We start from the raw sequence: 27,766 nt of genomic DNA, 5'->3' as shown, positions 1-27,766 counted from the left end.
GAGACCTCATTAGATCTCTCATGTGACTAGATGCAAGCGCCTCATGATTCACCTCAACTCTAAATGATGGAACTCCTCATGTCTCGATCCCAATCAGCCAAGAAGCTCTTGTAGCACGTTCACCAACTGCAGAATCACATCACCTCTAGGCTAATCTTGTTGCTGCTGCTCATGGTGTGACTCTTCAGAAACCTCAGGACGAGGATTCTGACGAGTACGATGCGACCAACACAATGATGATCTCTAACCCTACCAACCATCTTGTCTGAGCAAGACACAAAAGAGAACTATAAGTCAACAAACTAGGGCAATAAGAGCAAAAACAACAAACAGGGATAAAATTGTTGGGCTACCCCATGCTAAATGCTAACATGCACAATAGGCTCAAATGAAACCAAAGTACCTAGTGTATGAACATGGGATCCGATACTAGATGTAATCCCGCCAAAATACCCTAGAGAAACTAAGCATCTAACATACTAAATGGAGATTAAAAAAAAATTATATAACGTCTAATGCAACATATAAAACTCAACTATAAAGTGCATCCATTATCATTTAATCATTATGAACATAACTTAAAAACACTTCTGACTAGATACGCCAGTAGAATAATAATGTTACAATCATTACAACTATCTCTCTAGGGTACCTTAACGTCATTACCTAATACAACTATCATAAGCAATAACATTCTACTCACTTTATTACCACACTTATTATTAATTACTCCTTGATCATGTTCAAGTGCAACTTATTTATTTCCTTCCATTATGATATGCAAACTACCCTATCATCTACCTAACATGATATGCTTACTCTTTTCAATGCAAGACTAATCCCTTTTCTCATATTCATGTTCAATAACATTCTACTCACTTTATTACCACACTTATTATTAATTACTCCATGATCATGTTCAAATGCAACTTATTTATTTCCTTCCATTATGATATGCAAGCTACCCTATCATCTAGCTAACATGATATGCTTACTCTTTTCAATGCAAGACTAATCCCTTTTCTCATATTCATTTTATGTACCAAATCCAAATGTGCTTAAACGCTTAACGATTTCCTATCTACATGATCATTATCCATCTATAATGACAATGCAATACTTAATGCATAACATAATCATCTTTACTTAACTACCTTATTTATGCTACATAGGCATCTATATTCGTAGCATGATCTTTTCCTTAAACATGAGTTCCAAATGCACAATGCAAGAATCTTAATGACATCCTTAAATATCCAACCTATATTCTATGCATACTTGCCTAACTTTCCAATGCAAAAAAATGAATGACATCATCAACTAGCCATGATATTATTAATCAAACACAATTTCCTACATAATATTCATTCCATTTCCTTAAGAATCTTCCATATAGTAATTCTACATCCTAGTTAATAACCATGAATTCTCTTTCTAATCTTATTACAAATAACTAGCACATAAATCAATTCTATTCCATGTGTAATTCCATTACAAGCATCTAAGTACATGATTTCATTTCCTCACGAAATACAAGTACATAACTTTTACATCTCATAGTCTTATTATTAAATTCATGTGCTAGTCCTAATACATCAGCTACATTACAATTACAAATATAATCATATGAATGATACATCATGAGCATAACACATTCCTAGTACATGATTTAATCTACATATCTTATATAATAATATATTACATGAATCCAAGATATTCATTACGTAAATCTGCTACAAGAAACATCCATAAGCTGCTATGAAGAAGAGTATCCACATTCACACATGAAGAATCCAATAGAATATCCCAATGGTTAAAAATCACCAATCATCTGACCATGTGAAACCAAAGGAACCACCCCCCGTGCTAGGAGATGACACAAGGTCCCAACACACACTCTAAACCTAAACTGGCACCTAACGACCACAAAGACTAAACAATACAAGGACTCTCAAGCAAGGACCAACAATAAGCAATCACAAGAAGAAACTCCCAGAAGCTTACAAATCATTAAGTCATAAATGCAGAAAGAAAGAACACATGTAGGAGTGGAGTGTCATCACATGCTATCCTCCAAAATATAGAAACACAACCCCTCAAGGCATAACCCCATTAGACATGTGGAGCCATCCCTACCTAGGAGAGAATCAAGGGAGAATGACTTACTACCGCAATGGCCTTCCCAAGCTTATCCCAAAACATCCTCCCTAAGATCAAGTCTTTGATGAATACTAAAAGGGGGGGCTGGGGGGGGTGAATTAGTATACCAAAAAATAATGCAATCAATCTTTTAAACAGTTTAGCAGATAACTGGTGCAACAGATTCACTAATAAACCGGTTAAGATAAGTGCAAACCAAATAGAAAACAAAGAATTCACCCACAAGAGCACAATCACTGTAACACAAGATATTTGACGTGGAAACCCAAATGAGAAAAACCACGGTGAGCAGAAAATCACAAGTAACTATCTGCAGAATAGTAACCAGACCGGTTAAGGTCATACAATGTTCTTCACCAAAACAGATTCTGTTAGGAGCCTAGATCTCTATTAGGAGATAAGTCCTGTTAAAGACTACCTTGTTAAAGGATTTCAGATCCACAGTTGTGAACCACCTTGTTAGAGGATTTAAAAAGGCTTTGTTGGGCCTACCCAGTTAAGGGTTTCAGACTTGTCGAAGATATTAGTAATCAACAAGTGAATGATCTAGATGCTAGCACAATATGCTTAATTAGATTCTTGACAGCTCATTGTTAATGCATTTCAGCATTACTTCAACCTTCAATATATCCACACTCTATCTCTTCACACAGATCTAATTTTCTCTTCAAAGATCGCACATAACCTTTTCTATTCTATCTCTCATATATGCAAACCCTAGAAATGATGTCCTTATAAAGGAATCTAATTTCATTTCGGTCCAATAGAACTAGATTACAAGTTCCTAGGTACAGTGCATCTAGACACATTTGGTAACACGACACAAACACACTGTCAAAGTGTCGCTGGATGATAACTCATCACACATTACAGTAATACTGGTTGGTAACTCATCACGGATATAAACCGGCTAATACAATATACCAATTATCGGTTGTTAAAAATGAAGACTAGAAGATCGTAGTGTTTCGATCAAAAGTTAACTACCGCTTGGGTCCTTCGTACCACTTGAGATCCTTGAACCGCTCGGGGTCTTCATACTACTTGGGATATTCAATCAATTTGTGACCGGTAAACCATCTTCTGCAAAATACCGATAGTCTAAAGATTATACATTCAATAATACACAATACGGGTTGGAACAATTACCGGTTGAGCATAACTCATACATCAATAAAGTGCATGTCCATCAATGATAATCAAAACATCATCAAAATGCCAATAGTCTTGGGGCACAACTATTATATATCTTGATTAGGTGAGTCCAAATTACCCAATCCATCTAATACATTATTAATGTTATCACTTCTTTATAATAAGGAAAAATTCCAATGTGCCCTAGCAATCTAGACAAGAGGCTTATCAACTCACTGCCTATCTCTCATGATCCCGTTCATCACATGGAAGCCTACTCCCCCTACATGCTCCCAAAGAAAAACCACAACAAGAGGCTCCAAACTCAATATTCAAGAATGAAATCCAAAAGCATCAACATGCAACCATAACACATACATGAACACCCAATGACTATCATATAAAGTAAAGCAACAATGAGCCTCATAGAATAGTAACGCATCAAGCCATATAAAGACAATCAAAATCTGTCCAATCATAGAGTAAATACCAGCAGCAAGGTACATCAACTTTCTGATTCAAGGCAATAAAACAATCTTGTCTATCATGGATTCTCAACATGAAGAGGGAACAAAACCTTAACAATGAAGTATATCATCAAATAGAAACAAAAACCATAAAAGCTCATCAAATCTGATCAAACTCCAAGCTAGAAAATATCAACAGACCTCCCTACAATCCTCTAGTATGACATCAAACCTAAAAATCCAAAACAACTAAGCAAATTAATCAAAATGCTAAATCTGGGCAGAGGAGTGCATACGTTGCGCAGTACAATGCATTCACCTAGTTAAATAGCGCATTTGCATATCCATACAATGCATTCACAAAACATAAAATCTCACACATAAAATTAAACATTGCATTCATTATGAAGTGATGCATTCAAAAACCAGTGCAACACATATACCATATCAAAAATTGCATATACAAAAAGAAATAGTGCATCCACCCCAATAGTGCATTTACTCAGAAACAGAGACGGAAAGATGTAATATATGAAAAGGATATAAAATTAAAAACACAACCATAAGACCTAAATAAGGGCTCAATAGAGATGCCCAGACAATACAAAATGATTGATATAAACATAATATGAAATTATTGACTATAATGGAAGATATATTGAAATACAACTTCATGGTTGGACACTCAAAATGCACTCTGGAATCTCACAGAGAGTTAAATTAAAATGACATTCACCAAACAATCCTTGACCAAGAGGAAATCAAATACATACTTAAACAATCCATAAGCTCACACAGAGAGAAAACCATGAGTTGTGCGTACGGCAATCCTAACACCCCCAAATATTTTCCCATTTTCTAAAGTCAAACCATATAATAAAAACTATGCAAGGAAATATTTCTTTTCAAACTATAGTCTAACTATATAAGATAATATTTTCTCCAAAATATACCCGTACAAAGACATTTATGTAGACACGGAGAAAACAAAAAACCTGAAAAATAAAACTTCGAAGGAAAGACCTCCAACTTGGATTAGAAGTGATGGAAGAAAAGTTGTAGAAGCACCCAACGAAATCCATCAAGCTCCCATAACCAAAGTCCAAGCTCGAAAATAAAATTGCAGAAAAGATTTCAAAAATGGGTAACCTAGCAACAAGCTTAGGCTGTCGATTAAAAAGAAAAACCAAACCAAAACCCTAGCCTCAAAATCAACTAATGAAAATATTCCTTTTGGGAATGTATTTTACCTAGCCACATTAGGTTATATTTTTATTTCTTATTTGAAATTCAACCAATGAGAATAAACGGTTGGTGAGGCAAATATTATAACATATTTATTCTTATAAGTGGGATGTAAAAAGAATATAACATAAGGTGCTTTATTGCCCCCACATAATTAATAATTAGACTATACAAATAACTATAGGCTATGATTAAATAAATAAATCAAATGGGTAATTGAATAAATAACCCAAGGGCTTATGAAATAAATAAATAACCTCCAATAAATATTATTCAATATTAAAATATAAAAACAATGATAAACAATAAATAAATAACTAAGCCACAAATATTAATTAAACAATAAATACTAAATAAACCTTTAACCAACAATAAATAAATATTAAATCTTAAATAATTAAACATCAATAAATCAATAATAACTAAATGAGCATTAAATCCCAAATATTTAAATACTCAAATAAAACTATATTAAACCAACAATTAAATTAAACATTAATAACTATATAATCTCGCATCAATTAATTAATTAAATTAATAAACACTTGCATACTCACAACACCATAACATACTCACAAAACCATAGCTCACTGACTGACATGGCAAATTACGCCAAGACGCTGACAACTCAAGGTAGACATCTTAGACCTAGAGTATGTGAAGGGAACTTGTGTTAACTTCAAACCACATGCCATTGGGATTTAAAGACATGCTCAGACATGTGGAGTCGGGTGGATTCAATGTTTGGTACTTGCAATTCCTATAACCACACGAAATGATACAACATATGCATATATATCATAACAGACAAGTGATAGGGAATCACAACAACATGTCCCTCTCGCAATGAGTGATGTGACACCATCCCTCTCACAAAGACAATCATACAATAATCAAACACATCGTATAAACAACTCATCATATGTAATCGTGAAATAGGGTTAGTGTAATCATAATAGCATCAAATCCATGATCAATATAAACTATCAATAATCCATCAACATAGTAATGCATATGGAATCCATCAAGCATATATGATCCATCAAACATATGTATATCCATCAAATCACATAATCAATAATGATAGCATCATCATCCATATAAATCATCAAAATAGCATATGTCCAACTAATGTCTAGCATCATAATGAGTAACTGAAACACATGTATAATCATAATCCAAAACATCATAAAGAGTCTAGATACGTCTATCCTCCATGAAATAAAAGTCAAGTCAAGGAGGGACACTACACCATCTTGATGGCTAAACGCATTATATGTAATAACTGCAATGTTTGGTTTTCAATACATAGCCCTAACAAAAAAGTAGGTTTGACAACTCCTTTTTTCGGTAAAATTTTGTATCCTTTGCTCATTTTCAGGTTTGTCTCTTTTATCCTTGGTCCCATAAGCACAATAATATAGGTTTATATGTGTACAAAAATATCAATTTATATAATAAATGACAAATATAAAAGGTGACATCTTCGTAGTGTGGTCCGTAGGGTATGTTGCATTGAACTCTTTATGTAATTTGCACATAAATGTTATCTTTGTACCATCCAATAAACCTTCTCCTTTGACAAAGTGATGGAGTCTCTCAAGAGGGATATCAGCACATATGTCCAACACTTGAATATTATCATCTCCAATAGGAGTCCATTCAAGGTCTTCACTTGGAAAATGAATTCCTTTGTTGGGAATGTCTTGCACATCTATTGGATGAGTGATTGCCATTTAAATTTGTATTTTGAATAATATTGAGATTGTTAGTGGCCCTATATCTTGTTCAAATAATCAAGAACTATTATATTTATGTCATTGTATCCTAAATTAAATATTTAACTATCTCAAAATCATATAAACATTATTACATCTTCAATAAAATAGAATGTCATTATACCATCAGGGAGAGTCTTGTTCAATATTTTATTACAAGTTGATCTAATATATTCTTTTCCATGATTTGTTTTCTTGCAATCTATTAATGAGTGGCATGATAGTGTAAACCTGGGATAAATAATGTATATGATATGATAGGAAGTTATGGGATAGATGTAAGTAATGGTCTAACCTAAGATGATGGACCATATGATAATGGATGTGTATAAGGATGTTGTAATAGTTTAATTGATCAACTAACCTTGGACATGGATGTCTATGATGAAGTTATACGACTATGAATACTATTATGGTGGTATAAAACTAATAGATAAATGCTTATGGACGTGTCAGCTTGATTCGTAGATAGAATAACAATGTAAGTGTATATGTATATGGACGTAGGATGTTATTATTTTTATAAACTAGGATATGGATTTTATGAATATGTGATGAAATTATGGTATGACAAAAGGATGACAACAATATGGATGGTCATCAATCCTAGCATATATGGATGTCTATGAATAATCTATTTACATAATTGGCTACCAAATGTGACTCACGTATGACCACCTTTCTTAGATGTAGCCACAATAAATGGTGTATAGTATTTTACATTCAACAAGACTTCTAAAAATAATAATGCATCTTGGATGCAATTATGTCGATCAAACCATGGAATGGTAACTGTAGACGTCTAAATCTGACCACTTTCCTAAATAAATATTTAATATTTATTTTAACCCTATTCCTCTTATTAATTAAATTCTATTTAATTAATTTCTTCATTGTCATCTATTTGATTAAATGAATTACTCAATTTATTTAATTAAATTCACCTAAACCTTGTCCAGCCTTTAATTAAATAAATCACTTTATTTAATTAAATCCCCTTTCTCTCTTTTTAATTATATTTATATTTAATTAAATTAATCCTTGCAAATAAATAAATATAATTTATTTATTAAATCCCCCACATGTATTTATACATGTTGCATCTATTTGGTTAAAATAAGGTAATTTTATTTTAATTAAAATCCTCCTCCATCCACTTGCATTTCCCTACATCTCCCACTTGTCTCCTAAACCCCTTCTAGATTCTTCTAATCACTTCCAGTTTAGCCTAATTCATCTCCTAATTATTCTCAAGTTTCTAAGCAAAGAGAAGTCACTTCCCAAAGCCTCTAAAGTCTTTAAAATGCATTAAACACTTTATGTCTTCAACAAGTTAACCCTCAAAATCTTCCTAACCATTAATGGTTAACACAACCTTCTTGCATTATTAGAGACTTTCTCTCTAACTTAACACCATCTAACCCAAGGGTCTCATCAAGCATTCATGGCTTTAACCTTGGTTATCCCTTTAACCCTTGCACAAGAGTTTACCCCTTGGGTAAAAGCTTTATCCAATGGATAACCCTAACCTAACCTTAACCCTTACCTCCTAGGGTAACCTTCATGTCTTCCCAAGCATTTAATGCTTCTTTCATATCCTCTCAAGCAACCTTTTGTTGACAATTGTCACCATTTCATTGGTGAGAATTATAAACACGGATTGATTAACTTTCAATCCTGGCCCTTGTTAAGATTATCCAATCTTGACCATCCATTGCCCTATTTTCCCTATAAATAGAGCTCTCATTCCCCATTTTCATAATCTCCAAGTTTTCATGCATCTACATTATAGCCTAAATTACTAAAAATTTAGCCTCTCTTTGTTAAATTATCATAGTAGCATTTACAAGCATTTTAAATACATCATAAAATATTCATGTTAGGATAATATATCATTTGCTAGGATAATTTGCTAATGTTTTATCATATTATCATCTTTATGCTAGCTTAATCATCATAGTTTCAATATCATACATCTTAGAATTCATTCATGCATATAAATCAAACATCACTCATTCTTGGAGTTGTCATTTCTAAGTCACTTTGCTCAATGATCTGAGAGCAAAAGATTGACTTTAGGGATCCTGTGAGATAGAGAACAATGGGACACCCCTTGGAAAGTTGAATTGATTGAATCAGCTCATATACTTGCACCAAGAGTCTCATTGGTGTGTGGGTATTCTGGATTTGAGTTATTCATTTTTGTCACCACATTTCCCTGCATACATTAATTGGTGCCCACCCTGGGGCACGTCACCAAAAATAACATCATTTTTTTGTGTACGTTGAACACAAAGATCACGTCGAAATATCAGAATAGCACATCGGAGAGTTCTTTTCATGCATCCATTGCTTATCTTAGCGCTTAAATGGCACATATTAGTGCATACAAACCATCTTTCAATGCATCTGATCTTCTTTTTAGTGCATATCCCTCTTTGTTATTTCAGCGCATAGGAGCGCCAGACTAGTGCATCCAGGCCTCAGAATAACACATCTACCTAATTTGCTAGCGCCTAGGAATCATTTCCTAGCGCATTTGTTCCATAGTTTAGTACATAGAGCTGACAGAAGCAAAAATTTGTAACAGAGGTAAAAAAAATTAGGCTTGTGGAAGGACAATATATATGGAATATAACATTTAAGGATAAGTGACATTTCCTCCTCTTTTCTCTTTCTTATACTTTAAGTTATATTCCATATATATTGTCAAGATGTTTGAGAGGGCTTTCGAACCTCTAGGAGTTATAATGCAAAATCTTGTTTTTGGAAGATCCTCCAAATTTCAGAGCATTCAGGATCAGGAGCAAAAAATTTGTAACCAAGATCAGAATTTAGGCTTGTGAAGCCCACCATCATGATTTGATTTTTTTGCTAACTTACTGTGTGCAGGTTCTAACATTTTTGTGCAGGAACAAAAGGAATTAGTTTAAAGTTTTCTTTGCTTTCTTTCAAAGTTAGTAAAAAGAACTCACCTTTCATTTTTCTTACAAAAGCTTAAAATGAACCTCATGATTTCTTTTGGATGCATAAAATGAACTTCATACTTTCCTTTTGGTGCTTAAAAAAAAACTTAATCTTTTCTTTATTGCATGGATAAAAAGGACAACAAATCAAACACTTTACTTTCTTACAAGATTGGGGGAAAACACTTCATTTTGGGCTCTAAAAAAATTAAAAAATTTCAATTTTCTTGCAAAAGGTAAAAAGAACATTCCACATTTTCTTGCAAGATTAAAAGGAACAATCAACTTGTCCATTTCTTACAAAGTAATTCACTTTCAAGCAACGTGCATTATTTTAAGTTGACCAGGATTTCATTTCCTGAATTAAACAAACAAATTGCTTTGTGGGACTAAAAAGGACACCATGCTTGTTGTAACAACATCTCCAAATAGAATATAGATCATAATTTCTTTAAAGGATAAAAAGAACATTGTTTGCCTTGTCTCAAAATTGGAAGGTATGTGTTCTCCCCTTAATTGGGCGACCAAAAAGCCAAACCACTCTTTGTGCTTTTTTTTGCTCCAAGCAATTAAAATCCTTTAGAAGGTATGCCCTCCTGAGTTTCCCTTAGGATGCCATTAATGATCGGTGAGAGGGGAATGACCTAAGTGGGAAACGAATTTATCGCCAAGTGTTCCAACTCACTATAATAAAATGTGGAGGCTGATGAAAGTCCCCTTCAATGGTTTTTCTCACTGATTAGTCTTCCCCAGTATCTTTAAGACATGTAAAGCCTTTGTTCTAAAGGTTGGGAAGTCTCTCGAGGGAGTTTATCATTGAAGACAGAACGGAAGCCTGATTAAAAACCTTAGTATTAGAAACTTTGAACCAAGTCAGCTGCCAAACATTGGAAATATCAGAGTACAAGGGTGGGGAAGAATCCGCGCCCAAGATTACTTACCATATATCTCCCAATATAACTACTCAACTGTGAAGCAATTTACTTTGGGTTAATTTCTGGCAAAAGGCAAAAAAACAGGCACCCCCTAAGGGGTGACAAGGTTGTTTGAGCTAACGGAGTATCGAGACTAGTGGGCTATGATATTGTTGATGACCTTTGAATAAAGAGTTTGTTTGATCTATCTTTTTGTAATCCAAACCAGTGAAAACATTGGGGATTTGAAAACATCGTCAAAAGAACATACACTACTTGTTTAGCATAAACAAAATTGTTATCTCTTCTATGTGTCATGTTTTCAAGCCATTTTCAAAAAATCATCCATCAAATCACAAGTGTTATTTTTCAACATCATAGCAAAAGCATCAAACAAAAAAATTAGGACAGTTAGCGCATAGGAGCAACATCCTAGCGCATCACAAACATTCAATAGCGTATTTTCACCAAAACTTATCTTTTTCATCACTCAACCTAGCGCATAATCAGTATCATATTGGTAAAATTTCAGGTAGCTCTTATTAGCATCATTGTAGCGCATTCAAACATCAACCTAGTGCATTCAAGGTTTATTATAGCACTTTTATATAAAAAGTTAGCACGTAACTAGAACATATTAGCTCATAACCCATCCAGCTAATTCATTATCAAATAGTCTGAAGTAGCATGTAGGGAAGGCAACATAGCGCATAGTAAATATTTTGTAGCGCTTCGAGAACTATCTTTAGCACATCGGGTTTCTGTCTTAGCGCATGATCAATATTAGGAAAAAATAAAGAACAAATCAGTCCCTTTGGAAAATTTTATCAATAGTTTCAAATACCCTTTTGGGTCTTTTAGCAAATCCACAAATAAAACTTCAAATCTGATCATTAGTGAGAAAATTACAAATCCAACAAAGCACTCTTAGAACGAGTTTTTCAAAACATTAACTAGCTTGAGATCATACTTCATCCAACAAAATTAGGGAGTATCAGAACAGTGATCAAAGTTTTACCATCCAGTAGATCCTATCAAAACAAATACCTAGTTTGGTCCTTAAGTTGTCAAATCAAGTTTCCATATTGGGATACTATCCATATCATTTGACACACTTTATCGTGGAGGCGAATCGAACTAAACCTCTACTTGATAAAGTAAACTTGAGTTTTCAAATGAAGTATCAAACATCAACATCAACATCAACATCAACCTTTAATCAAACATGTATGATCACTCCTCATATTTTGAGAAGAACAAGTCTTCATCAAAAGACTAAGTTGAAGAAGAGACAACCTAGTTCTAAGACACTTGTTAAAAGGAATAAATTTCTCTATATCAATCGCCAACTCTTTGCATCACATCGCGCATTCTTGTGTCATATGTGATTGTATATCGAAGGAAAAACAAACAAGTTTGACAAGGAGCCTTTGAGAAGTAGGGCTTACATTCAGAAAGAAGCATTCAACCAATGCCTAAATCATGGAGGAAGGATTAACCCTGCTTTGTTCCCAAAGTTGCTTATCACTTATAACGAAGCTCGACCCGAGCCACCAACTCCACCAAGAACTTCAATAAAAGAAGAAGAATTCATCACTGTAGAAATATATTAATGCCCATTGTCACTCAATCTCAGAGAAACAAATAGAAGGAATCACAACCATAATCGACTATGGGTCGTAGACTGTCCAATCCTTTTGATGAGTATGCCAATATGGGAGAAACAGAGATCACCGAAGAACTTCTCCAATAATGTCAAGAAAATGCAGCTTTCCAAAAACTCATGGAAAGACTTATAGAAGTAGACAAGGAAAAATATCTACTCATGCTAACTAGCAAAGGGGCCAACGTTCTTGAAGATTTTGATACAGAAAACTTAAGGAATATAGATGAGATAATTTCAAGAACAATGTCAATAAATTATGCCTATCAACAACAACGAAGAGAAGAAGAGACATGTGATCCAGAAACCATATGCAGCTAAGATCACACTCATGAACAAGACAACACCCACGAACAAGACCATACCCGCAATCGAAACAATCTTAATGAATGGAGAGAAGCTCTCCCTTGGAGGAAAAATATGCCCATGGCTGCTCTTGCACAACAACTCCAAACACTGCAAAGACAAATGTAGGACATGCAACAAGGAACTACAGTACAATACTCCTTGGACAAAATTTGTCCTTATCCTTTTGCTAGGAGATTGAACATGGTACCTTTTCCCCGAAATTCAGATATACCAAAGTCTGACAAATACGATGGTAAAAGTGATCCCCATGATCATGTTCGGAAATTTTGTACCATGAGCCTAGAGTTTGCTCACGATGACACTCAATGAGATTATTCCCAAGAAGTTTGGGACGGAAAATAATGGAGTGGTTGTCCAAACTTACACCTCCCATCAGATCATTTGATGAGTTGGTAAACAAATTCATAACACAATACTCCTATAAAATTCAACATGTGATCACCATGATGGATATATGTAACACAAAACAAAAGAGCAATGAAACATTTATGGTGTTTTTACAATGGTGGAGACGCATGGTTTCAAGATATCCTCGAGACGTGCCTAAAAAGGAAAAGATGGAAATGTTCATCGATAATTTAAATAGTGAGATGAGTTATCAACTCAAACTCCAATACATACCATCTTTTTTCCAAATTGATAGAAAAAGGAATCCAACTGGAGGAAGCTTGCATCAAGAAAGGAACATTGAAGTTCTTTAAGGAAGGTGTTAATTCGTCAAATACTAACACCTTTAACAATCAAAACAATAATAATACTTTGGAAAAATCTAAATTTTGGACAAGAAACAAAAACATTGTTAATGATGGGGTATTTGATGCCAATAATGTGAAATCTAAGCAACCAATGTTGACTTTATCAAGCAACCCACCATCCCATAATGATCAAAAAAGTGCTAATCAAGGCACTAACACTTATTACCGGAATCGCAATCCAGAAGGTTCAACATCAAACGCCAACATTAACCAAGGAAATAAAACTAACCAAGGCAACAACACTAACTAAGGCAACAACATTAACCAAGGGAACAACACAACCCCGAGAGGCAACACCAATACTTTTCTAGATCGACGCATATACACGCCATTAGGAAAAACTTTAGAATTAGCGTTTTGAGAAATCTTGGTGAATAAGATCATCACATTGCCAGCCACAAACAACTTTGAATCCGAAGTCAAACCACCTTGGTGGAATGGCTCACATTTATTGTGATTTTTATCGAAACAATCGACATAACACAAATGATTGCATGAGGCTAAAGAACATCGTTTAGGACATGATAGACAGGGGCGATTTAACAATTGATGGTCACAAAACAAATGGCGACCATGAAGCCTTTAAAAATCCTCTTCCAAATTACGACAAGGGAGGAGCTTCAACATCAAACAATACTAAAGGAGCTTGTATAAATCACCTATACGAGAACACTATCAATCACATATCGACATATGACAATCAAGTAAATGTCATAAAAATCAAGGACAAACAAGAACGTGCATCGATAAAAGTGACAACCAGAGTGCAAAAATACGTCTTGAAAGGGAACACATCAACATCCACAACTCTCCCCAAGACTCAATATAATTTAGTTGATCAACTATGGAGAACTCCCACTCAGATATCCATACTTAAGTTACTCAAACTCTCACCAAAACACAAAGATATCTTGGAACAAGCACATAGCAAAATAAACATTCTAAATGATCTGGACATTGATCGATTCAAAGCCATGGTGGCCCATATGACAGGGCCGCATAACATATCCTTTTCCGAACATGATGATGTCTCCTTGAATCGTCTACATAACACCCCGCTCCACATCGAAATCTTAGTCTATAAACATCGAGCAAAAAGAGTGTTAATAGATGGAGGAGTTGGTCTTAATATCTGTACTTTAAAGTTTATTCGTGCATTGGGCTTCTCTGAGCAATCTATTTATCTGAAAAAGAAGATCACCATCAAATCTTATGATGATGAAGAGATATCATCCAAAGGAACGGTAATACTACCTATTCAGGTAGGTCCTGTACAAAAAGACACCATGTGCCAAGTCTTGGACATAGACTTGACATACAATATACTATTGCGTCATCCATGGATCCATTAGATGCAAGTGGTGCCTTCCATGTATCATCAATATATCAAGTTCCCTTACAATGGACATGAAATTTCCATATTTGCAAATAATAACCCTTTTTAGCATTGTAATGCTATGGGGGGAAGCTCAAGATAGCTCGGTTCCACACAACAGGGAGGCCCAAGCTTCCTCAGCATCCAATCATCATCAAGAAGAACTCAAGTTGCTATCCATAGAATTTAAGCAAAAAATAAAAATCAAGGACCAAGGACTGGGGGAATACTCTTTTGAACCCCTATGTCTATCAAAATTACCAACGTCACCAAAATATTATGGACAACCTTCTACATCAAGACATCATAAAACACAACCCATCACCAAGTTTGATGGTAAATTTATCCAGCTGGGTACACTGGCCAATGAATCGGAAAAGAAAGACATCCTTAGTTGGCTATACAAGGATGAAGAAGAAGTTAGAGCTGCTACCATAGAAGTGGTCATACCAACAAAACAGTATGGAAATGGGTTCTGTATCATGCAATGGATGGGATACAATGACAAAGGACCTAATCGCAAGCACCAAGAAGGCATTATAGAACCCTTACAACCTCCTTCACAATTTGCACGAGACAAAATAGGACTTGGGTATGGGCAACATGTGTTGCCTATGCAGAAACAAAATCACCAGCAAAAACCTCAGTGGAGAGCAAATAAAAAATATAATGAAGACTCATGGCAAGAAGCACTACACCAAGTAGCAGAAATGACAAGGAAAGAGTGAAAACATCAAGAAAACGAGAAACGACAAGAAGAATTGGTCATTCAAAAGGGAAGAAGATTCTTATAAGAAAGTGCATCATATGCAAGAACCTAATCAAACCAAGGTGGAGCCACCACCTGAAGAAATTACTACTCGCCAAAGGGAAACAGTGTATGAACAAATGCAAAGAGTACAAGAAAGCTCTGATTTCGAATTAAAAAAAGCTACAAAGCTCATGTCAATTGTCAGAGATCTTTTCTCACCATACAACATACCTGTCAGAAGCAGGGAGATAATCTGGGACAGTAATTTTGAAACTGATTCTAATGAATATGAGTGGGGTAGTTGTTCAGATGTTACTAAGGACATTAAGGTAGTTACCATCCACTCATACACATCCCTTTCTTAGGAGGGACAAGGCTCAGAATATTGATCACTTGAATTTGGACCACGACATATCTACGAGGCTAGTGAGAATGAGCAATGACAATACAAACAAGGCAACATCGAAGATAATACCATCGAAGACCTTGACAATATCATAGACCTCACCAGTATCCCAAACACCTATAACAATGATTCTATCATGACACTTACCACAACTGATCTTAACCAACCAAATGACTCCTTACCGCTCATATATCTTGATCTCATAGATTGGGAAGAACCTGAACTTCATGATATACCAATATTCCCAGATGATGAATCCATTGTCCAATACCTATGTTCAGTCAACCCAGAAACATGCTCTACCAGTGAATAAAATAATGATATCTACAATCAAGGGAGTGCCAAGTCTCTCAGTCGCAACAATGAAATAAACTAAGGATCTAATGGTGAAAACCAGTCAATAGCAGTATTAGATCATAAAAAAGTAAAAATAAAGGACGCATTTGCGAGTGAAAACCTTTTTTAGGAACCTAAAGATGGGAGACTTGAACTCTTCCTGAACATTATCAAGAAAGGTCATCAATATTGATTAAGCCAACTCAATCAATAAACATCGATACTGAAGCAGTAGTCAAAACCATACATCTAGTAGAATCCATCACAAAAGAGGAACAACTAGATTTTATGAAATTATTCAAGGAAAAGCAAATCAATTTTGCTTGGTCTTATGTTGACATGCCCGGAATAGATCTGAATCTAATCATGCATCACTTATCCATCACTCCAACAGCTAAGTCGGTCAAGCAGAAATTAAGAAAGATGAATCCACATGTGCCATTATTGGGCAAAGCAGAACTAAAGAAGTTATTAGACATCGGATTCATCCGACCTATAAACTATGCTAAATGGATCTCAAACATTGTACTAGTATCAAAACCTGATAGAAGCATCAGAATATGCACAAATTTAAGAGATGTCAACAAGGCATGTTTGAAGGATTACTTTCCTCTGCCAAGAATTGACATAATTGTGGATCTAACAGCAGGCCATGCAATGTTATCATTAATGGACGGTTTCTCTGGCTATAATCAAATCAAGATAGCCCCAGAGGATCAAGATAAAATTTCGTTCACCTATCCATGGGAAATGTATTGTTGGAACGTCATGCCTTTTGGCTTGAAAAATGTTGGGGCAACTTATCAAAGAGTCATGACAACAATCTTCAATGATATGATGCATACCTTCACGGAGGACTATATGGATGATTTGTTGGCTAAATCATTCACCCGAGAAGAACATCTGGGCATACTAGATAAAATCTTTCAAAGATTGGAGCAATTAAAGGTCAGACTAAACCCTAAGAAGTGTGTCATTGGGGTCTCATCAGGCAAACTGCTAGGCTACCTTGTGTCAGAAAAGGGCATTGAAGTAGATCCAGTAAAGGTATAGGCTATAATGGAAATGCCACCTCCCAAGAACATTAGCCAACTCAAATCTCTATAGGGACAGTTGCAATCCATCACATGATTTATAGCTCAGCTAGCAGATAAATGTCTCCCATTCAATCATCAGCTTCATAAGAATATACCTTTCAGATGGGAAGACAAGTGTGTAGAATCATTTCACCAACTCAAATAATATCTGATGAATCCACCAGTTTTGGTACCACCGATAGTAGGTAAGCCACTCATTCTATATAAATCAGCAACAAAAGTATGATTGGGAGCACTACTAGCACAATAATATCCAGAAGGCAAAGAACGGGCTATTTATTACATCAGAAGAACTTTGAACAGATATGAGCTAAATTATACATTCATTGAGAAAGCTTGCTTAGCAGTGGTGTTTACTTCTCAAAAGCTTTGTTACTATATGCTAGCCCATACAATCAAGCTGGTAGAAAAAATTGATCCTCTCAAGTATTTACTCAGTAAGGCAGCTCTCACAGAACAATTAACTAAGTGGGTCATGATTTTGAGTGAGTCTGATATCTAGTACACGGAACATTGGGCTATCAAAGGACGGGTAATTGCAGAACAAATGGCAGAAGCACCACTACCAGACCAACAATCACTGCAGGTGGAATTTCCAGACATCGATGTACTCACTGTCACACCCAAGCAATGGACCTTGTACTTTGATGGATCCTATACACAACATGGATCAGGTGTCAGCATCCTTTTCATCACTCCAGAAGGGTACACAATTCTAAGATCTTATAGACTGATGTTTCCATGCACCAACAACATTGATGAATATGAAGCCCTGGTAACGAGAATCAAAATGGCTGTGGAATGGAATATCACGGAATTGAGAGTCTATGGGGATTCTCAATTAATTATCAATCAAATCAATGATGAATATCAGACAAAGGATGATAAGCTAATGCCTTATAAGAGAATGGTGGATGATTTCAAATAGTACTTTGTGCACCACCTTTGAGAAAATCCCAAGATTAGACAACAGAGCTACCAATGCAATGGCCACTATTGCTTCACTGCTGCAAATTCCAGATAAACAGAGTCATTACAAGTTCCTAGTAGAGCAATTATTTTCTCCAGCCTATGACAATTCTGCATCCCAAGTCATATATGCCCTAACCGGTTTGGACTTACCTCTATTCGGAACAATATATGAGTATCTCAAAATCAATACTCTCCCACTCAACCTATCTCGCAACCATAAAAACAACTTCATCCGGAAAGCCGCCTGTTATACCTTAACCGCTGACACACTTTACCATCGAGGTCTAGATGGTACTCTTCTTCGATGCCTCGATCGTAACGAATCTGACTCTGCCTTACATGAGCTTCACGAGGGTTTCTGTGGTATGCATTAAAGTGGTCCTACTCTCACCAAGAAGGTTCTGAGAATGGGATATTACTGGCCGACAATGGAGAGAGAGTCCTATCAATTTGCTAAGAAATATCCTATCTGCCAAATTCACGACAATCTTATCCATGCACCAGCACAGGATTTATAGCCGTTCACCACATCTTGGCCTTTCTGTCAATGGGGACTTGATTTGATAGGGAAAATTCATACTTCCTCTTCGAATGGGCATAAGATCATTATCACTGCAACAAAGTATTTCACCAAGTGGATTGAAGGAGTCCCCATTACCACTATAACTAGAAAACAGATCTCATCATTCATTCTCAATTATCTCATTTGCAGATATGACATTCCCAGTTCCATCACCATAGACAACTAGCATCCTTTCAAGAATTAAGATGTGCGAGAGCTATGTAAACAATTCAAAATCCAACATCACTTCTCCACAACATACTACCCATGGGGGAATAGTTAAGCAGAGGCATCAAACAAAACAATTTTGAAAATCCTCAAGAAAATAGTAAATGATGTGGCCAAGGATTGGCATGTACAACTCAATCCGGCACTTTGGGCATACAAGACTAGTATCCAGATACCTACAAGGGCTACACCATATTAATTGGTGTATGGTTCAGAAGAAATTATACCTCTTGAGGTAGAAATCCCATCTCTCTGAGTATCTTTGAAGGGCCTCATACCAGATGAGGAATATTGAGTAAACAGGTTGCATGAACTAGAGCTTCTTAATGAAAAACGACAACATGCCTATGACCATCTCAAGGCATATCAGTAGCGAATATGCAGAAGCTATAATTACAAAGTCATCCTAAGGGCTTTCAAAGTCGGTGATCTTATACTAAAGGAAAATCCCAGAAATCAGCAAGATCGAGAAAGGAAAGGGAAGTTTGAGCTTAACTGGTTGGGTCTGTTTGTCATCATATCATCCTACGGATCATGAGCATATTAGTTGTCAACTTCAGAAGGGGAGGTGCTCAATGAACCAACCAACAGTATCCATCTGAAGAAATTCTACACTTGAGTCGTCCAATGCACGAATCAAGCCAAAAAGCAAAAAAATACAAAAAAACTCAAAAACAAACCAAAAAGTGCAATAAAAACAAATGGTGAAAACGTTGCAATAGGTGCTATTTGTGAGAGAACTCCTCTATCTATCGATACTTTTATCTTTGATCCATCTAGTCTCAGCTAATAACCATCTCCAGAACACTTGTACACGCAACATTATCCCAAACATACTTAGCATAGTCACTATCCTTGATTATCCAAAAACAGTTATCCATATCATATCCCACCATGGCTTGGTGATCAACGTATTGTTGAACATAGAATACCACTAAGAGGGGGGTGAATCAGTGGTTTTTAACTTTTTGTTTTCCTAATCTGACTTTAGAATATAAGTTATACACTTAACCACTAAACAGCCATATTGGTAATACAAGAAAGAAAGGCCAAAGAGATCATTCACACAAGAATAACTCACAACACCAGATTTACGAGGAAAACCCAATATGGGAAAAACCTTGGTGAGAAAAATTGTTGGAGACTACTGCTCCAATCCAGCCTCATACGTAAAACACTAACTTACAAAGATTTTGGGCACCAACCCAAGGAGCACCAACCCCTGCACCAAGCTTCAACTTGGCGATGTATATTGAAATACTATTTGATTACAATTAAAGCTTCTTGTTACAAATGAATTCTGCAACTCTTTGATCAAATAACTCTCTATCGGTTGTAAGATTATTATCTCTGATTTTCACCCTCTGTTATCTCTCTCTCTCCCTGTCTCACTTAGTCTCTCAACACACTGAGTCACTCTTGGATGCTACCTACTTTGCCACACCTTTCTGGTTAGCCTCAACTGCAAGAATATAGTTCTGCCAGTAGAATCCTCTCATCGGTATGATTGCTCATGCACACTGCAACTTTCTTGCAACTGTCTCTATGGCTCACAATCCTTCTCCTTTCTCACTCTCTCTTCTCTTCAACTTCTTCACAACATCAACACGTTCTGTCTTGAGCTCTCATTTCTTATCCGTGATTTCTCGCCAAAACACCATTTAAACTCCTGAGCGGTGAGGGTTTCCTTTTTCTGACACAATCTTCATGAGATCCAATCCCACATGTCTTGGATTGATCACGTGTCCTTCAAGGATGCACCTGTACACGGTTTCCATTATCCAATGCACATTTTCTGGAAATGGCAATCTTGAATGAGATCTTCTATCATCAAATCAATCGACCCATAAAGTGCTTCAGTAGTTTCCTTTTCGAGGACTTCCTAAATCGTATTTCCTTTGCTTTGATCCAGGCGCCAACTACTCCCTAATCTTCCTCTATCATTCCTTCTTCCTCAAGCCGCAATCAGTCAGATACGATCCTATGATTTGTGGCTCCTTCATTAATGGCAAGTTTTTGTTTCATCGACCCTGTTGATGAGGCTTCACCAACCACAACACATTTGCCATCTCGACTCCACATGGCATCACAACGATCAATACATGGCCCACCAATACACAGTCAGTCCGATAGACACATTCTAGTACATCCCTTTAATGTCGGTAGAGATTTCTTCTTCTGTTAACCGGTAGAGCAAACTATACCGGTGGCACAACTTCACCTCAGTGGTTTGTGACAACTTTCACATTCTGCCTCTTCATCATAAACAGGAAAACAACCTTCAAACCGGTTTGTACTTTACTGGTAGGCCTTCAATCTTTATGCTCACCCTTGTGTGAATATCCATCATGTCGGTTGACATCAATGACAACTTAGTGCCAAAATGCCAACAATCTCCCCCTTTGGCATTGATGTCACTAGTACATTTGGGGCTAATTTCTGACGACCAATCGTTGGTATTGCGACTACATTTCGTCGAATTGCCGACAAATGAAATCGTCGAAAACTCGTTGTTGGACTTTCTGACGATTCCTTTGAGCGTCGAAATTACAACAACACTGTCAACTTTTCTGACGGCAGCCATAATCGCCTTTCCGGTCAAAAAAGTCATCGTACATACAACATCCTCCTCAAAGGTTTGTTTAGTTTTCGTTGGAATGTTGATGACCGCATGAAACTTTGCCACGACGAGAATGTTGTTGGTCTGACGGTTTGGTCGATGGTCCAGTAATATGCATCGACGACCACCCGACAAGGAAGTATCGTCAAACATATAGCATCCTCATAGAATGTTTGTTTAATTGGTGTCGGAATTGCGATGACAGCCAAAAACTTTGCACCGATGAGAATGTTGTTGGTTCGCCGATTTCATCGTCGGTGCAAAGTTTAGTTCCCATCGTAATTCTGACGGATATTTATTTTTAAAAAAATTTAAAAAAAATTATGATTATCTAGATGTACAACACACCTCAATTATATGTACAACAAATTATATTCTATCCCCATCAGCTACCAATAGGGGGCATATGTTTAATTTCAAGCTAATGTGAGGTGCACTGGTTTCAAGATAATATGAGGTGCACTGGTTTCAAGCTAATATGATCAAGCGCACCATGGTTGAGATGGTCCAACTCCTAAGAGGACTATATGAACCACTGAGTACTGGTAAACCTATTAAAAATGGTGCTAATAGGGAATTAGCTAACCCAAATACAAGAAAACCATTCTTTCAAATATGGTGTAAGAAAACCATCCTTTCATCTTGAGAAAAGAGAGTAAATTAGCATATGAAAAAACATTATGTTAGGTCTTATAGAATAATTCTAATGAATCAAAGGTTAAGAAAAAATATATATTCTAGATATACATATTTTTAGGATTGATTAATAAAAAAAATTCAAACATAAAGAAAATTTCAAAGGTAGGAAGGCTTGATCGTTAGGCTCTGACTTTATCTACTTTATCTAAGTTATTTGTTCTTGTTCTTCTTTTTTTCTTTTCATAATAATACTTCTCTCTAAATTCCTCTAGCACTCTATTACTGCTACAACCTACAAAACAACTTGTCTAACCTCCTAGACCAAGCTTCAATTCACAAAATAAATAAAGCTGAAAACATGGGATGGTTTTGCAAAATATTTTACAAGCCCAATTTCACATCTCACCAATGCAAAAGGTATGCATTTTGATTTCACAGTATAGAATGGTTTCTCAACTTGTCTATTATGTTTCTCACTTGAGGATAGGCCAATGGGGAGATTGTTAAATTTATTTGTTGATGGGTTTGGGGGAACTCTATGAATCACTGAACACTTTCTTATCAATAATGAGATTTGTGATATTTTTTTATTTATTGAGAGGTATAAATCTTTATATCTTCTCTCATTAGAACTTCCAAAACACATTTGTTTTTGATAATGCACATGGTTTGATGGTGTAAGAGCACCCTAGGGACCTAGGTTTGGCCAAAACGGTCAAAATTTGAGATTTTAGTTTTTATTATGTTATTTCATGTAAATAAGGCCATTTGAGGCCATTATGATGTATTTGGATCTAATTGGGAAAGTTTGAGGTTCATTGGGCAAAAATTATAAAAAGTTGTCATGATTGTCATGACAACTTTTAAAAATTTGGTTGGGAGGTTGATTTTTGGCAGTTTGAGATTGTAACCCAATTCAATGGGCATAAATAGGCCTTTTTCACACCACCCAAGTTTGTCTTCTTGAATTTTGAAAGTTTTACTAAATGAAGTTGGAGATTTTTGTTCATACAAAATCGTTTCAGTCTGATTGTCATTATTTTTAGTTGTGAAATTTATCATATTTTCATTATAAGTCAATTGGATATGGTACAGAAGTTAATTACCTTCATTTCATCTTTTGTAGCATTGAGAGCCATTGAAATTTGAATAAGATATCACTATTTTTCCAAAAACTATCACAACACTCACTAGGGTTTCCAATGAGTGGGAAAAAAATGTATTTTTGGCCTTTTCACTATTAAAAATTCACACCACTGGTTGGAAAGGCTCTTGTAAATATGTATTTTCATTTCTATTTCTTGCAGGTCTCCAAAACCTCTCAGACTAATGCTAGATTTGATTGATTGGTCTGATATTCTTCATGTATCGGACCTCTGGGATAGCAGCATAGAGAAAGTGGAATATAAGATAGGTGAGAGTGAAGTGCCTTGGATGGAATGTTGGAAGAGATGTGTGGGACCCATGTGTTAGGGTTCCCACAGATACTGAGAGGGGGGGGTGAATCAGTATCTGACCGGTAATGTAATTTTCTTAAAACTGAATATGCAGAACATAAAGTAACAGTATACCGGTATGCAAGAATTAATGTAAATAACAGAATAAAAAACATCCACAAGAAAAGAACACCATAACACAAGATGTTTAACGAGGAAACCCGGTGTGGGAAAAACCTCGGTGGGATTTGTGACCCACAATATTCACTTACTGGCCAATAAGAGAATATTACTTACAATAGGGGCCTGCACATGCAGGAAAGCCAACTGCCTAGAGCTCACTGCTCAATAAGAAGTCACACTGACTTACAATGAGGATTTACACAAATCCAATATTCTGTACTGCTTTACAATAGCATCTTCAATGCCAGATTCAGTACTGGTTCTTGCTCTGTTCTTTACATATACTCTTGACCTACAATTCGCACATTAGGTCTGCCTTATAATTTATTTATGCTTCCTATCCATATCCTACAAATGTCTACAATGATCTCTTTTATATACAAGAGTCATTTTACAATTTGCCAAGTCGGCTTACAATAATAAACAAAATATTACATATCAAAAATCGTGTCGGCCTTTGTGCCGGTATACATGTTCTCTTCTGTGTCGGTGTACATCTTTTGTGCCGGTGCCGATGTAGATTGATCTTGCTGATGCTGGTGCACTGTCTTGTTTGAATGATGCTTTGTCGGTATAATGTCTTGCCGGTGCCATAGGATTGCAAGGTTACCTGTGTAATGCTTAGCCGGTATAATGTCTTGCCGGTGCCATAGGATTGCAAAGTTGCCTGTGTAATGCTTAGCCGGTATAATGTCTTGCCGGTGCCATAGGATTGCAAGGTTGCCTGTGTAATGCTTAGCCAGTATAATGTCTTGCCGGTGCCATAGGATTGCAAGGTTTCCATCAATGACAAAACATTCAATCACACACAATGTCTCATTGGAGTGTCCATATGCCAACAATCTCCCCCTTTGGCATTGATGGCAACACTCATGAGAAATTTCAAAAAGATATTAAAAAATGTATAGACCAAAAATGTTACCAAAAATGTGAGAGCTCCCCCTGAGCATGTGATCCCTGTGCTTTGAATTTTCTCATCCTACTACTCCCCCTTTGGCATCAATGACAAAGGTTAGTAGATTTTGTACTTGTACCAATTCATAACCTCAACCTTGTAGTTGGGTGGTTATTATCTGAAGAATATCTCCCAAAATTAAGTTTATTCCATCCATAAACTTCTTACTATATTTTATTGCTATCTCAATTCTGTATACTGTACCGGTGAGATGCTGCCAGTGTTCTGCTTCCCTGTGTTAGTGCCTCTGAGATTTCCTTCTGCAGAGATGCTAGATAGTCCAATCTTGGACTTAGTTTAGATCTCAAGAGTTTTGCCTTGATTATTATTTTCTCTTTCTCTCTTTCTAATTTGAGCAATTCTTCCTCAAAATTTGTTATCTTTTCCTCAAAAACTGATAATGCATCGAGTGAGTTAACAAAATTATCTGCAAGTTTATTTATCTCTTCCTGCACCTTGCTCATCTTTTTGTCTACATCTATGGTTAAAAATTTTATCTTACAGGTGTCTTTGTACAGAGTTTTGTGCTCTTTCAATAAATTGCACAGTTGCGGTATAAGTGTGTCAAATTCCCTGTTGCTCTTCTTTATTCCTTCCTCAAAGAATTTATGTTTCTCTTTTTCTACACTTTCCTTTACAAATTCTACCTCTGTTTGCTCAAAATTTCCAGAAATATATTTACAAAGTGTATCCAACTGGCCTAAAGAATCTTTGTTGGCTATATTACAATTGGGAGCTATTGATTTCAAAACTGGAATTGAATCATCGATCGCTTTATAAGCTTAAGAGCTATAATTAGTTATTTTCTTGATAGATTCAAGCAATACCTCTGTTACATTTGATGGTGATCCAACAAACTGAGTGCCGGTGGAAGTGACCATGCTAGTATTGACCTCTGGTAGGTCTATTTGTGTCTCCATCTCTTTAAGCATTGGTTTTCCTGCATCATTTCTTAACGGTGGCATCTGTTCTAGAGCCTTTAACTCTGTTGGTTTCTCTGTTTATGTTCCAGATTCCATCTTTTTCTCTGAATCTGCTGTCGGTTGCTCTGTTTTTCCTGATTTATCTGGTGTATCCTTATCTACCACTATGTTGATTTTCTGAGTATCAACATTCACAGTATATAGGACTTCAAGATTAGGATTATTATCCTCTATGTCCATACTCTCAACTGTCGGTTGATCTTCTACTGTTGTTGTTTTTACTGGTGGAGTATTTAAAGGAGGTGGGGGTAAGTTGTCTCTAATCTTGATACTTGGTGGTCCACCAACTTTACCTTTCCCTTTGTCCTTTTGATATACCAGAATGGGCTTGGGATTCCTATATTCTTCTTGTTTTTCCTTTTCAACCAAGAATGTATCCCAACCATCTTCTGTTTCCTTTGAAACTTCAGTAACTCTACCTGCCATTAGTGATATTTGCCGGTGTGCAGTGGAAAAAACTGTCCGGTTGGCCTGAGCTATCAGATCATCAATTTCCTTAGGAGAGTTGATCGGGTATACTGCAAGTAATTTTTCTATTTTTATTTTCTTATCCAACTCAACTATTCCTTGCCTTCTGGCCTCAAGTCTTTTATATAGTTCATCAGGAATTTCATTTAGGACATGCAAAAAAAGCTTTTTATACATGTCCATGTGTAATATGACACTCTCTTCAACTTATCCTTTCTCATCATCTGATAGGGTGTCATAGATTTTCCCTATGTTTTTCAATTTTCCTTCCTCTGTAATCTCATTCATTAATATGTCAAGAGGGGCCAAGTCAGTGTTTATTTTCTTCTTCTTTTTGGGGGTCAACTTCTTCTTAGGTGACTTTCCTGACTGAAGATCTCACAGCTTGTTGCTTTTGTCTTGTCCTTCTAGGTGAAGGAGTGGTTACCGGTGAGGGGTCTCTTTTCCTGACAACTCTTTTGAAAGTTGTTGGCATATCTCCTTCTGAGGAAGTGCATACCGGTGATAGATGAGTTTCAGGTTGTTGGGCTGCCAACTCATCTTCAGGTATGTCGGTTTTCTTTAATACATCTTCTTTTATGGCTTTTGCTTGTCTGGTTCCTTTTCTCACAAATGCCTCAACCTTTTTCACTCTCTTTTTAGATTGAATTTGACTTTCAATGGTCTCAGCACTACCAAATACTTCTTCCTTTGGTTCATTGGGGGCTTCCAGAAGTGCTTTGGCATAAGTCTCCACTATGTGGTCATCTGTTTCATACCCCATCTCTGTTACCCAGACTGTCCTTGGGATGACTGCTTCCATCCAGATCTCATCCTTTTTTATTACAAAACATATGTCATCCTTGTATTTGTTGACAATTTCCTGTGATAGTCTGATTCTTTTATTCATTTTGACCTTTAGTGCTTGAAAATACTCATTGATATTCTTTTCTCTGTTTTCACCCATGTTGTTGAATAAGTCAAATAACTGTTTTCCTATCGGTAGGTCAAATCCAAAATCCTTGTTGCCTATACCGAGAGCCTGTTTGGTTATGTGTAGCATTAAACATACAAGTAAATTTCCAAATCTAAAGGTTCCTTTCTTATCCTTCTTGATTTTTGCTAAATTGTCAATTAACTCATCCTTTAACCATTCACAGATATCAATTTTTACATTGTCCTTAACCATGTCATAAGCACTCTTTATGCATAAACTAGAAACTGCGTTAAGCCTATTAGCATGAGTTGCTTTGTAACCTAGAATCATGCTAACAAATCTAACATTTGTATCGGTCACACCATTAACCCTCAATGATCTCTTGTCG

The sequence above is a fragment of the Cryptomeria japonica genome, chromosome 2 (genome assembly GCF_030272615.1).
Source record: "Cryptomeria japonica chromosome 2, Sugi_1.0, whole genome shotgun sequence".
NCBI classification, from domain to species: domain Eukaryota; kingdom Viridiplantae; phylum Streptophyta; class Pinopsida; order Cupressales; family Cupressaceae; genus Cryptomeria; species Cryptomeria japonica.
The sequence above is the reverse complement of the archived record's forward strand: the minus strand, read 5'-3'. Positions refer to the sequence as shown.